Here is a 13325-nt window from a genome sequence, read left to right on the forward strand (position 1 = left end):
CTTTGTTATTCTTAACTTTTAATAGGCATTGCCCTTTATTCTTTATTTATGCACTTTTCACTACTTCTCTATTATCAAACTCCTTTTCTTATAAACACACATGGTCAAATAGACGATGATTAGCCTTTTACCTTTATATATAGATAGAAGATTTTAAAAATAATAATAAGAAAGTTCTTTGTGGAAAGATACATAAGAAACTTATATTAACTTAACCTCAAGAGATTCAAATGAGCCACTATCCTTCTTAATGATGTGCTATTTTAAATGTTTATTAATGGTGATTTATTAATGATAACTCTAATATTAGTATACTAGAAAGAGCTTATCCAAAAGATCCAAATTAAAAATTAATAGTCTTTATAGAATTCTTAATATGTTCACACTCAACAATTGAACTATGCATACCCAGTAGATATGTGATTTTAGATATTATTCTCAAGTAATCATCACTCATAATATTTATACCAAATCACTGCCCTCTGCAAATACTAGTGTCCAAAACAACATGTAGTTCAAAGAATATAATAGTGTAAACATTACCCATATACTTTAATAGAGAATAATTCATCTTTTCACACTATATAGTTATGATCTCTTAAATTGAGAACATTCCAATAATCATATGAAAACCTTTGAAAACTAAAAATGCTTTATCAAATAAAATAATCGAACTTATAAAATAGATATTGAGGTAAGAAAACAAATCAGTATGCTTATCAATGGAAGGCATACCTAAAACATGAATCAAGTGTTGTTTATAATCTGCCTGGGGTGAAGACATAAACACTAATAGATTCATTTTTATTGATAAAAACTAATGGATAATTAAAATTTCTTCATGCATGTGGGCAATTTAAGAGATAAAAATTATCCATTATTTTATCGATTTAATTAATGCAAATATAATAAAATTCTTATGAGAATAAAAGTGATTACATCAATCATGCAAATTAATCACAACTTGTCACATAATAAAACTAATAAATAGCTAAATTTACGAATACATATGAGGCACTTAAAATATAACAATTAACTATTTTGTCCTAATTAATCATGATATATATATAAAAATCTCGTTGGACAAAATTATTATATTAACTCATAATTAATTATCCTTGATAAAACTCATAAATAATTAAAATTTTTGAATACCTTTAGCCAACTTTAGAAATAAGAATTATTCATTATTTTACCATATTAACCATGAAAAATATAGTAAAACATGGCAAGAATGTAATAAATTATATTAATCATGATTAATCACAATTTATGTCGATTTAATCTAAATTTGATCATATATAAACTCTTAATATATGATTTTTACATAATGCGTGGGTGGTGGCAAGTCCACAATTAGTTGAATACACATGATCATATGACATCCAACTCATGTATAAAACAAGGTTTAATAATTGTGCATAAAAAGTACCAACCAATTTAATACAAATAAAACATCTCCACATGTCATTAATCTAAATGCGTGATCATGTAGAAACTTAATGTATGGTTTTCATGATCATAGATATTGTGGCGATCTAGAGTCAATCAAAAACTAGTATCTGCGACATGACAGACCTTGTGCATAAATAAAAGATTTAACAACTACAAAATATAAACCATATTTCTAATACAAACTAAATACTACCTATTAATTATTATTAATAGGAATTTATATCATTCAATCGAGATGTGGATTCATAGAACATTTATGCATAATTGATCCATAATTATAGGTGTTGTGGTAACTCCATAATCAATGAAAAATTATATGATCCACGACTGAGTAACTTTTATATACAAGTGAAGCTCAACAACATAAACTAATCTTTGTTGTAAACATGGTACTTTTTAATTATAACTAATCACAATATATGTCATTAAACCTTAATGTGATCTTATAAAGTGTTAATGTATAATGTACATTATCATGGTTACTATGACACTTCCAGATCAACAAATTTATACGATCATGTGACATATAACAATATGCATGAACAAATTCAATACAAATAAAACAATTAATTATACTAATTATAATCAATCCACTTAATATATGAAAAATTCACACCAACAAAAACTCATAAAAATAAATAATTAGATAGAGTTAACATGCGAATGCACACTAATAAATTATCAAGAGTAAATACAATAAAATACTATCTAATTTTTAATAAATTGACAATGGTCAACAAGTAAAAATACCCTTTAATTACAAAATTATAACCTTGCATGTATATATAAGGGTCAAAATGCAAAAACACCCTAACGTATTTATGCAAATATTAATAATCCGAAAAATAAAAATAAAAAAAGACACCCTCTAATTTATTTCAATTTAATGAGAGTAATCATACTAGAATACTCTCAAAATTAATAATTTGCAAATATAGCCTCCAATTTATTTTATTCAATTTTATTCAAAACAAAGAATAAATAAATCAAATAAATCAAATCAAATCAGGATTGCAACCTAACTACACATATGGTCAACCGCAGTTGGGTTATGCCAGGCACTCCCTTCGCATGGCCTAGAGTTTGGAGCCCTACACCCCATGCAACTCCCTCTATGCAAAGCTATTTGCAAAAATTTAAAATAATCATGTGTTCATATCCAATATATAAACTAAAATAATAACCAAATATAATCATAAAGAATAAAACATCATGATTACAACTAATGATTATATCATAAAATATCTATCAATTAAAATAGATTGTCAAATACGATCATAAAAATAATGATCTATGCTAGGCAAAGGTCAAGAATAGGGTTATGGTACCAACTGTTAGAAATTAATCAGAGTATCGCATACAACATTTAAGCATCCAAATATGTCAAATCATAAATATTAGAGATCATCTAATATGTTGATAAAACTAAATATAATAATAGAAGCAGGATCAGTTATTTTGCGCCATAGCAAATTAGACATGACAAACAAAGGGACTAAGATCTACATTTGAAGAAACCAATGACTCTTCTAATCTTTTTGTTCTCTCCGTTGATGGAGGTGGGTGTTCACAAGAACATTAGATCAAGGACCCCTAGTGCTAGTCTATATATAGTCTTTTTAATCAAAGGATTAACTCAACTTTAAATTTTAAAATAAATTATTATCCAAAATACCTATTAGGATTAATATAGGATTCAAATGGTAATGTTATGGACCACTATAGTTATTTAAATCTGTTTAATTTTAAATTATAACAAAGATAATTTAAATCTAAATTAGATTTAAACTAACAAGCTACAGATGGTAGGTCGCTGTTTGATATAGTTTTATCTATTCCTAGTCCAACATTGCAAACTTCCCATGAAATAGTTGTACTACATCTACTTATGCTTTGTATGAGTGAATCTCATTGCAAGCAAAAACAGAATCTACAACTATGAAATAGTTCATATGCAACTAAAGAAAATATAATTTGTTTGAACTACTTTTCTGTTTTTGTTGTTTATAATTCGTATTTTATAATGACAGATTAACTAATGTATATAAGCATGAAGCACACATGAGAATAAAGCTAAAGCTCACTTACCTTCAAATGATAAAGCAGTACTAATTGCATAACTTACTTAAGGAAAATGTATATTATAGTAAGAATGATAAAAACCTTGATCTAGCATCTGACAAACTAACTAACCTTCAAAAGTATCTTTAGGCCAATTTTCCTACCCAAATAAATTAATAGTATTAACATACTCAACCACAAGTAATGTTTGTTAATTGTTTATGAAGTATTATATGAAGCAAAATTGATTAACAAACAAAAATTATTAAAATGTGTACAATTAATGATGTTGTTATCATTTTATATTGAAGAACATATTTCTTGTACGGTGCTTTTTCTATCTCTAAAAAAAATGTGGATAAACCAATCTAAGATTTGAAAACTTGACTATTGAGTTGAGAGGGAAATAAAATATCAACTGCACCATTGTAGACATGGTAAATTTTTTATGGTTTTTACTTCATTATTGGCGACCTAATTCCAAAAGCTAATTGCTATCATCATTGTTTATTGGAATTATTATATTACTTTAAATAACACATTTTAATATAGTGAACTAGGGATATAAATCTACAAATCTAGCAATATAGTAGAAAAAGCTATCTTCATTGGTTCATCATTCTAAATTGAATAAAAAATTTGGAAATTTTTTATACTCTTGAAGTTCATTTATTGAAATAATAAAAATAATTTTGTATATTATTAGAGTGACAATTATTTTAAATATTAATAAAATAATTAAATAACTAAAATAGAAAATATCAATTATCAAAATATTAAGAAAATAATTTAAAATAATGATCATTTTAATAATTAATAATAATAATTCTAATTTCAAATAATGTTTTCTATTTGAATAATTTTTTAAAAATTGGGTAAAAAGCCACAAATAAGTTATTTAAATAATTATAAAAGAGATGAAGGGGCCTAGTCAGCATATTGATGTGAGAGTCCTAAGGCCATTTTAACAATATTAAAAAAAATGGAAGTCAAATAAGGAAAAGCCCATATTTTAATTATAGTACTTTTGACCTTTATAAGTTTTATTGATAGATCACATAATTTTTAATAGTTACAAGTTTGACCGTCATGATAGGGGCACAAGTTCTAAAAAGTGTAGATTTGGCCGTTTGTATTTCGGAGGCTAAAATGTAAAAATATTATATTAAAAACTATAAAAAGTAAAAATATAATTAAAAACATTTGAAGGGTTAAAATAAAAAATTGTATAAAAAAAAATCAAAAACCAATGAAAACCGTAAAGGATTTACCCTTTTTAGTAGATTTGGGCAAAAACAGTAATTTGATCACCGTTTTGGCTAAATCAGTGTTTTTTAAATACTCTTTACATAATTAAAATATATATAATATTTCAAAAGCCTGAAGGGAAATATTGGATATAAAATATGTTATAAATTTCTGATTTTTTTTTTTCAATGGGTTAAAAGAACATATGCTAATTAAATCAAATATGTATGGCTCCATGCTCAAATATTATTGAAGATTGTTTTCCAAATATCCTCTCGTATAGACATGAAGAGTCATCTCTATGAGGGTGTTCTTAGTAATAACAGATTTTTTTTCCTACTGTTATTAGTTAATTGTGTAGATGCAATTATTAGGAAATAGTTAACTGTGTAGATGTAAGATTATTTAGAAAATTATTTTTATATTCAAAATAACATTTGAAATTTATCTATAAGCCAATACAATCTAACCAAAATGAGTGTAAACCCCTCAAGTTTGGAGTGCTTGTTACCTATTGGGAAAAATAAAATAAAAAAAATAAAAAAGTGTGGTGTCAAACTTGTTTTAACTATTCACAATCATCATTATTATAAATAACTCTCAAAACGAGTGCCATTTTGTGAAATGGATAAATTAAAAACTATTTGCTTGATAATGTATTTTGGATGCAAATGATCTGTTATTAGTAATGGTCTAATTATTGTTCTAATTTTGTAAAAATAAATAAATCATTTGGAAACAAAATACTTAAATTGTTATATTAGAGAAGACCAATTTAATTAATACAAAATATAAGCTCCGAGGTTAGTTAATTAATCTTACTTAAAATTCACTTTATTTTTAGTATTTTCTGATTATATTACGACAACAATCTGTCTTCATATAGTTTTGATAAAATAATTCAATTTAGCATGTTTTCATTATCATAACTTAAACTTGATTTTGTTTATTAAATGATCTTCTTAGCTCTTCCTTTCATCTCCGCTTCACTAGTTTTTTTTTTCTTCCTCTTTCTCTTTATATGCATATATATACAAGAATTTCAAAGATGCAAATCCAATTTATTTATTTATTTAATATACATACAAATGCTTGTTTTGAGAGTTGTATACAAAAAAATATTTTTCTAAATAATATAAATATTACACTTTGAAATATATATTTTTAAAATGATAATGACAATATAGTTATTTTATAAGTGATGATATTTTCCATAAAATTTATAGTTGGTTTTATAAAATTTTGCATTCATTTCTCTTACCTTCAACCTATTGAAGTTCAATTAAATTTGGTTTTCATTTGTATAATAAATATTCGAATAAGGAAAGTTGGGAAAAATCAATGCACTTCTTTAAGTAAATGAACTAACAAAAGAGAAATGCTATTTCTTCGGAAACGTTGATCCGAAATTTTGGCCGACTGACGTGGATGCCGATGTGGCATCCACATCAGCATACTTTCTCTCTCTTATGTTAAAGAGAAAAAAACGAGAAAATATTTTTATCTTACCCAAATCGTCTTCTTACTCACCGTCTCTCTCTCCCAAACGAAGCCCTTCCTCGCCATCTCGATTGACGCCGTCGGCACACTATTGTCGATGTTGCTACCGTCACTGTCGTCGCACACCATTGACGCCGCCGGCACTCCACTCTTTCCCAAATCATCTTCTTCCTCGCTGTCTCCCTCTCCGAAACGAAGCTCTTCCGCGCCATCTCGATTGACGCCGCCGGCACACCACTGTCGACGTCACTACCGTCACCGCCGTGAAGCCTTTCCTCATCTTCTCGGCTGCCGCCACCCGCACACCGTCGCCGTCGCGAAGCTCTTCCTCACCGTCTCGCCTGACGCTACTTGCACACCACTGCCGACGTCGCCACCGTCGTGAATCTCTAAAGTTTGCGGTGTTAGCTGGTATACATACATTTATATCTTTATTTTTTTGTTTGTTCCTATCTTGATCGTAAATAAATAATTTCCAAAAATGTTTCTTAGCTTGCATAGATGGAATGTTGTTGTGTTTTTCTCTTGTGGTTGATGTTCATGCCACTCTTTAATCTTCAATTTCAGTATTTGATTTTTGTTATTGCATCATGCTTTAGATCTATCTTTTTCATTTTTTTTTTTGTTTTTGATCAGACGAGGAGAGTCTATGTATGGTGTAAAGTGGGGCTCATGCTCTTTTATTTGCTTAGTAGTGTGAATTGCAATCAGAAGAGGAGAGTCTATATATGGTCTTTTGATGAATAATTATGTCTGATGTTTGACAAATCGCATGTATGGCATGCTGGGTCTTGATTATTATTTTGTTTCTTATGTTTTATTTGATTTGTAGTTGTTGCATTACTCTTATGCAAGAATTGTAGAATATCTTGCAGACCTGTGAAAGATGCCCTTGAGAAACCTAGAGGAAGAATATTCTTTCTGAAAATAACGTCTCTCTGTGTTACTTATCATATCATTTGAACCCAAACATTTTAGTTCTTATTATAGTTAGCTAATGGTGCATGTTTCACCTAATTCTTTTCATCATTTTAATTTCATTATGTTAAGCATTTTAGCATTGATTATGAGATTCCTTCGGAACTTCAACTGATGTAGAACCTATAATTTTTTTCCTTTTATTTTTTGTAGTTTATTCTTATCCTTAACTATTACAAAGACAAATTTTCAAATCTAATCAGTGAGTATAGGTTTTCAATTATAATTTTTTGTTTGATTTGAAACATTTTTTGTTTGATTTGAAACATGTAATGATAATTTCAATGATAATTTATGTTGTTTGTTATAAATTTAAATATCTTTCATTTTTTTACCACATGTAGTTTACATTATATTTATTCTTAGTTGTTACTTGTTTATTATAGATCCAAATCAAGAACATTATGGTAGAGTTGGAATTTCAATCCTCTGAACAAATGAAGAATGGGAAAGAAGTTGGATCTTCTAACACAGAAATAACGGACAAAGAGAAAGAGAAGATGGTAGAGTTTGAGGGCCACTACTTCAAAAGGTTATTCCCAAGGCAGGAATGGTTTTTAATTCTGAAGAAAAAGTTTATAGTCTCTATGTTGAATATGCTCGGCAAGAAGGTTTTGGTATTGCAAAAAAAAAGTACAAAAGTCGGAGATGATGGAAAATTAAAGTATTATGCACTTTCATGTGTAAGAGGTGGTAAAAGAATATCTACTGCAAGTGTTTTCAACCAAAGGTTATCTACTAAAACAAATTGCGAAGCCAAAATAAATATTATTGTTGGTAACAATGGGTGTTTTACCATATCAAGTGTTAATTTGGAGCATAATCATGCACTTAGTCCGCACAAGGCTCGTTTCCAAAGGTGTAATAAAAAAAAATAGATGCATATGTCAGAAAAATGCTTGAATTAAATGACCAAGCAGGTATAGGCTTAAGTAAAAACTTTCATTCCTTGGCCGTTGAAAGTGGTGGATATGAAAATTTAACCTACACTGAAAAAGATTGTCGGAATTATATTGCAAAAGCAAGGCAATTCAGGCTTGGAGTGGAAGATGCAGAGGCACTTGGCAATTATTTCTCACGCATGCAACAGAGAAATTCTAATTTTTTTCATTTGGTTGATATGGATGAAGAAGGTCGGTTACGAAATGTATTTTGGGCAGATGCAAGGTCTATAGCAGCATATGAAGCTTTTGGTAACGTTGTATCTTTTGATACAACATATTTAACAAATAAATATGATATGCCATTTGCTCCTTTTGTTGGAGTAAACCATCATGGGCAAACAATATTATTTGGATGCGGGTTATTGCCGAAAGAAGATACACAAACCTATATTTGGTTGTTTAAAACTTGGTTGGAATGCTTGTTGGGTAAGGCTCCAAAAGCAATAATTACATATCAATGTATGGCTATTCAGGGTGCAATCAAGACAGTTTTTCCAAATTCTCATCACCGACTATGTCTTTGGCACATTATGAAGAAGATCCCAGAGAAGCTTGGAGGATTAACCCATTACAAGGCAATAAAGAAGATTTTGAAGAGTATTGTTTATGAGGCAATAGATATTTAAGAATTTGAAAACATTTGGTTGAAGATGATAAAAGATTACAATATTGGGAAAAATGAATGGCTGAATTTTTTATATACAAATCGTCATTGTTGGGCTCCTGTATATGTTAAAGGTGTTTTTTGGGCTGGAATGTCTACCACCCAAAGAAGTGAAAGCATAAATGCTTTCTTTGATGGTTATGTTGGACCAACAACATCTTTAAAGCAATTTATGGAGCAGTATGACAATGCATTAAAAAGTAAAATTGAGAAAGAAAACAAGGCTGACTTTGCTACTTTTAACTCAAGCTTTCAAGTGCTAACTGATTGTTTCTTTGAGAAGCAACTACAAGAAGCCTATACCAATGAAATTTTTAAGCTATTCCAAGATGAGTTGAGAGAAATGCTATATTGCAATCTTACATTTATCAGATCAGACGGGGCAAGTAATATATTTCAGATGACAGACATTTTAAAAGGAAAAGATGGAAGAGTCAGACGGCAAGTGGGTTTTACTGTTTATCAAAATGAGCTTGAGTTTGATATTAAATGCACATGTCGTTTATTTGAGTTTAAAGGAATTGTTTGTAGGCATATATGCAAAGTTTTTATTGAGAGGAATGTCAAAGAGATTCCATCTCAATATATTTTATCCCGTTGGAGAAAAGATATTAAACGCCGGCATACTTATGTGAAGAATTGTTATGAAGATTCACAAATTAGTGAGCAAAAAGTGCGGTATAATAAATTGTGCTCGCATTTTTCTAAGGCTGCTGAAATTGGAGTAGAATCCATTGAAAAATATAGTTTCTTGATAAAGTGTGTGGATCATGCAATAGAGAAGCTCATGGATAATGCAAATTATTGGGAGAGTCACTCTAACCAAGTTATGCCACCAATGTTGTTAGAAAACGATCATGATCACCACCAAGCAACATCTTCAAAGTTCCTAACTCCTTTAAAAGTGCACAGTAAAGGCCGGCCACCATCGAAGAGGAAGAAGTCAAAAGTTGAAGAGATGATCATTAGAAATAAAAAAAAGGTATTTATACTTTACATAATTTTTCTTAGTGTTTTAATCTTTTTTGAACTAAAATTAATATTTTTTTTTTCAGAAAACTCAAGCAAATGGAAATGTAAAAATGCAAAATGATACACAAATTGAAATTCACACTCAAGAAAGTGTGGTATTGTTCTACTCTTCTATATCTATTTTTATTATAGTATTGCATGAGATGTTTTAATAAATTGGATAACAATTTCCCTCATTAGGTGACTTCCAAGTTTTTCCCAAGTGTGATGAATGTGGATGTCTATGGCTTCAATTGGCAAAATGAAGGAAATTATAGTTCATCACAGGTATTTAAAATATATGAAATACCTTTTTATTTATTACAATTGCATTTTTATTTATTACAATATTGAAAACATTTTTTTTAATTGAATTATATGTGATAGGGTCAACCATCAAACTATTCAACACCTATTGATAGTGCAGAGATGCTTGCAAATGAAATTAGAACATCTACTTCAATAGGTCATGAATCAAATTCAACTTCTTGGGCCAATATCCATTTTTAATTCAGGTGTGAGGATGTTCTCATTGAATCATATAAGCTGATAATGTTTAATGGATTTTTAGGTTAATCATTCACAACTTATTTGATTTTGCAGGGAAATAACAATGGTTGTGTGAGGATGTTCTAGATGACCTTTCATTGTGTGAGGAGATGTTTTCATTTTTCGCGAGATGGGCTTGTGTTGTTGTTGTTGTTGTTTGTGTTGTTTATGTTATTCATTTTGGCGATTAGGATTGTGTTGTTGTTATACTCGTCTAATAGTTTGTGTGCAACGTTGTGTTGTTCTGTGTTATTCATTCGCATGCTGTTGTTGTTGTTGTTTTGTGTTATTCATGTTGCATATAGGGCTTGTGTTGTTGTATCTGTCTAATATTGTTTGTTGTTGTTTGTGTTATTCATTTTGTTGACGTTGTTGTTTGTGTTCAATTATTTTATTAGTTGGATCCCAATAAATGTTGAAAAATATCTTTTAACAGATTGCTTACCTCCATTTCAATTCCCTGTGCAAGATCAGATTGGTGAAATTATTTCCTGTACATGTAAGAGACGATCATCAAAACTCTACATAAATATTTACAACTTTGCACGTTTCAAAAGCACAATATCGATTACTGAAATCAACTCAAACAATTCATATTCATAATCATAATTCAATTTGAATGGGCTCGAGTCGGTAAGCTCAAACAGAGGAGATGCAATGCCGATCTGTCATATCTACTCTTTGTATTTTTAGTGAGTCCCTTCCACATGAAACAAAAACCTTCAAGAAAAAAATTTCCCCATTAAATAGATAGATCAAATATGGGATTAACACCATAATCCAAAACATCTTATAAAAATTTGACAACCCATGATACGGTTAATGCAATGCCACATTACAATAAATTTCTCAAGGTCTTGCTATTTGAAAAGTGCAATCAATTTTCATGAAATCTAACATGTTTCCTATTTGACTTTTATGTTTCATGATAAATACAGTTTCTGATAAACATGATAAATACAAAAAATTTCTCAAGGTCTTGCTATTGTGTTTCCCATATAACATGTTTCCTATATGAAATGTGCAATCAATTTTCATGAAATCTAACATGTTTCATGAAATCAATTTTCTGATAAATACAGTTCTTGCAGATACATTGCAAGCTTACATCTTAGCTATGATTTATTAAAATTCATAATTAATTCTTTATAGAATAGATGAATAAGAACAATAAATAAAAGAAACAAAAATATAAAACAAGTAAATTGAAGGATGATAGAGTGCTTGATGCCAATTAAAACTAAAGAAATGTATAGCATAAGGCATTGGAAACAAGTGATAAACCTGCTTAGCAAGATTGCATGCCCGATCAGGAGAGTTCAGAATCTCATAGTAGAAGACTAAGAAGTTAAGAGCAAGTCCAAGCCTTACTGGATGAGTAGTAAGATTTAAGACATAATTCAACAAAATGGGAAAGCTATAGAAGTCTTACTTGCGCAGACTTATATGCCAAGAGAGTGTTCTCTGCAGCCTCCTTTCTCTCCATTCTTAAACATTGCAAGGTACCTGCATAGAGAACAAAGGATGATAAATATCGGAGAATGAACTAGCAGCTCATACTATCACATCCATTTCCCGTGTCGAAATTTTATTAAGCCTATGATAGTCACCCTTCATCTTGAGGTAGAAAACCATGGATTTTGCAGCAGTGGAAGATAGGATGAGATGAGATTCAAGCAATTTCATAATACCATCACAGATCTTGCTAAGCATAAGAATATTCAGTAAGAAATCATCACAAACCTAGATCCATAGTCAAAATCATGGAAAAAAATTCTATGATCTCCTATCATCTAAACCCTATCCAGAACCCGAATCATTTATTGCGCAATTTCCTCAAATAAATCATGCAACTCAAGCATCTTAACCTTATTCACCACCACCGACAGCAAGAATCACAAAAATTCACCAAAATACTCATGCAGATACGTCGATATAAATAAACCCTAATCAAATCTATCCAACAAAATCAAGTCAATCAGAAGATGTCAGTGAATAGAGATCATTAATTGTAGCAATACCTAGGATTTAGGGGGTTGAGAAATGAAAACCCTAAAATGAAGAGAGCTATTTGTGTCTCAACCCTGATCTTGGTTCTCACGGAAAGAGTGGAATGCCCGGGCGCGTGATGGTGTCTGCGACGAGCGAGTGACGGTAGCACGTCAACAATGGTGTGCCGACGGCGTCAATCGAGATAGCGAGGAAGGGCTTCATTTCGGAGAGGGAGACGGCGAGGAAGAAGACGATTTGGGAAAGAGTGGAATGCGGCGGCGTCAATGGTGTGCGACGACAGTGACGGTAGCAATGTCGACAATGGTGTGCCAACGGCGTCAATCGAGATGGCGAGGAAGGGCTTCGTTTCGGAGAGGAGACGGTGGGGAAGAAGACGATTTGGGGAAGATAAAAATATTTTCTCATTTTTTTCCCTTTAACATAAGATAGAGAAAGTATGCTGACATGGACGCCACATAGGCATCCATGTCAGTCGGCCAAAAATTTTGGACCAACGCTTCGGAAGAAATAGCATTTCTCTACTTGAATTAATTTATAATTATTAATTAATGTCAAATAGTACCAACAACTAATAAATATTTAGCATAATTTAAACTATTTATTGTCGTTTGTAATTATTTATTTTAGCTACTATTTAATTGATGAAAATCCATAATAAGATTTTTCATTAATCAAAAATACTTAAATTTCATTCCTGAATTATTTCAATTTATCCCAAATAATTGTGGTCATAAAAGAAAATACTATTCATGTCTCTTTTGAATTGTGAATGGTGGACAAACGTGGTTTTAGAGCTATAAAACATCTTACCTGAGCAAAGAGATCTTCACTGCATTTAATTTTATAAAAAATATTTTTAATAAAAAATACTAAAAATTCAAAAATAAGGTACTTCTTAAAAT

Source organism: Dioscorea cayenensis, chromosome 9, assembly GCF_009730915.1.
Source record: "Dioscorea cayenensis subsp. rotundata cultivar TDr96_F1 chromosome 9, TDr96_F1_v2_PseudoChromosome.rev07_lg8_w22 25.fasta, whole genome shotgun sequence".
NCBI lineage: Eukaryota > Viridiplantae > Streptophyta > Magnoliopsida > Dioscoreales > Dioscoreaceae > Dioscorea > Dioscorea cayenensis.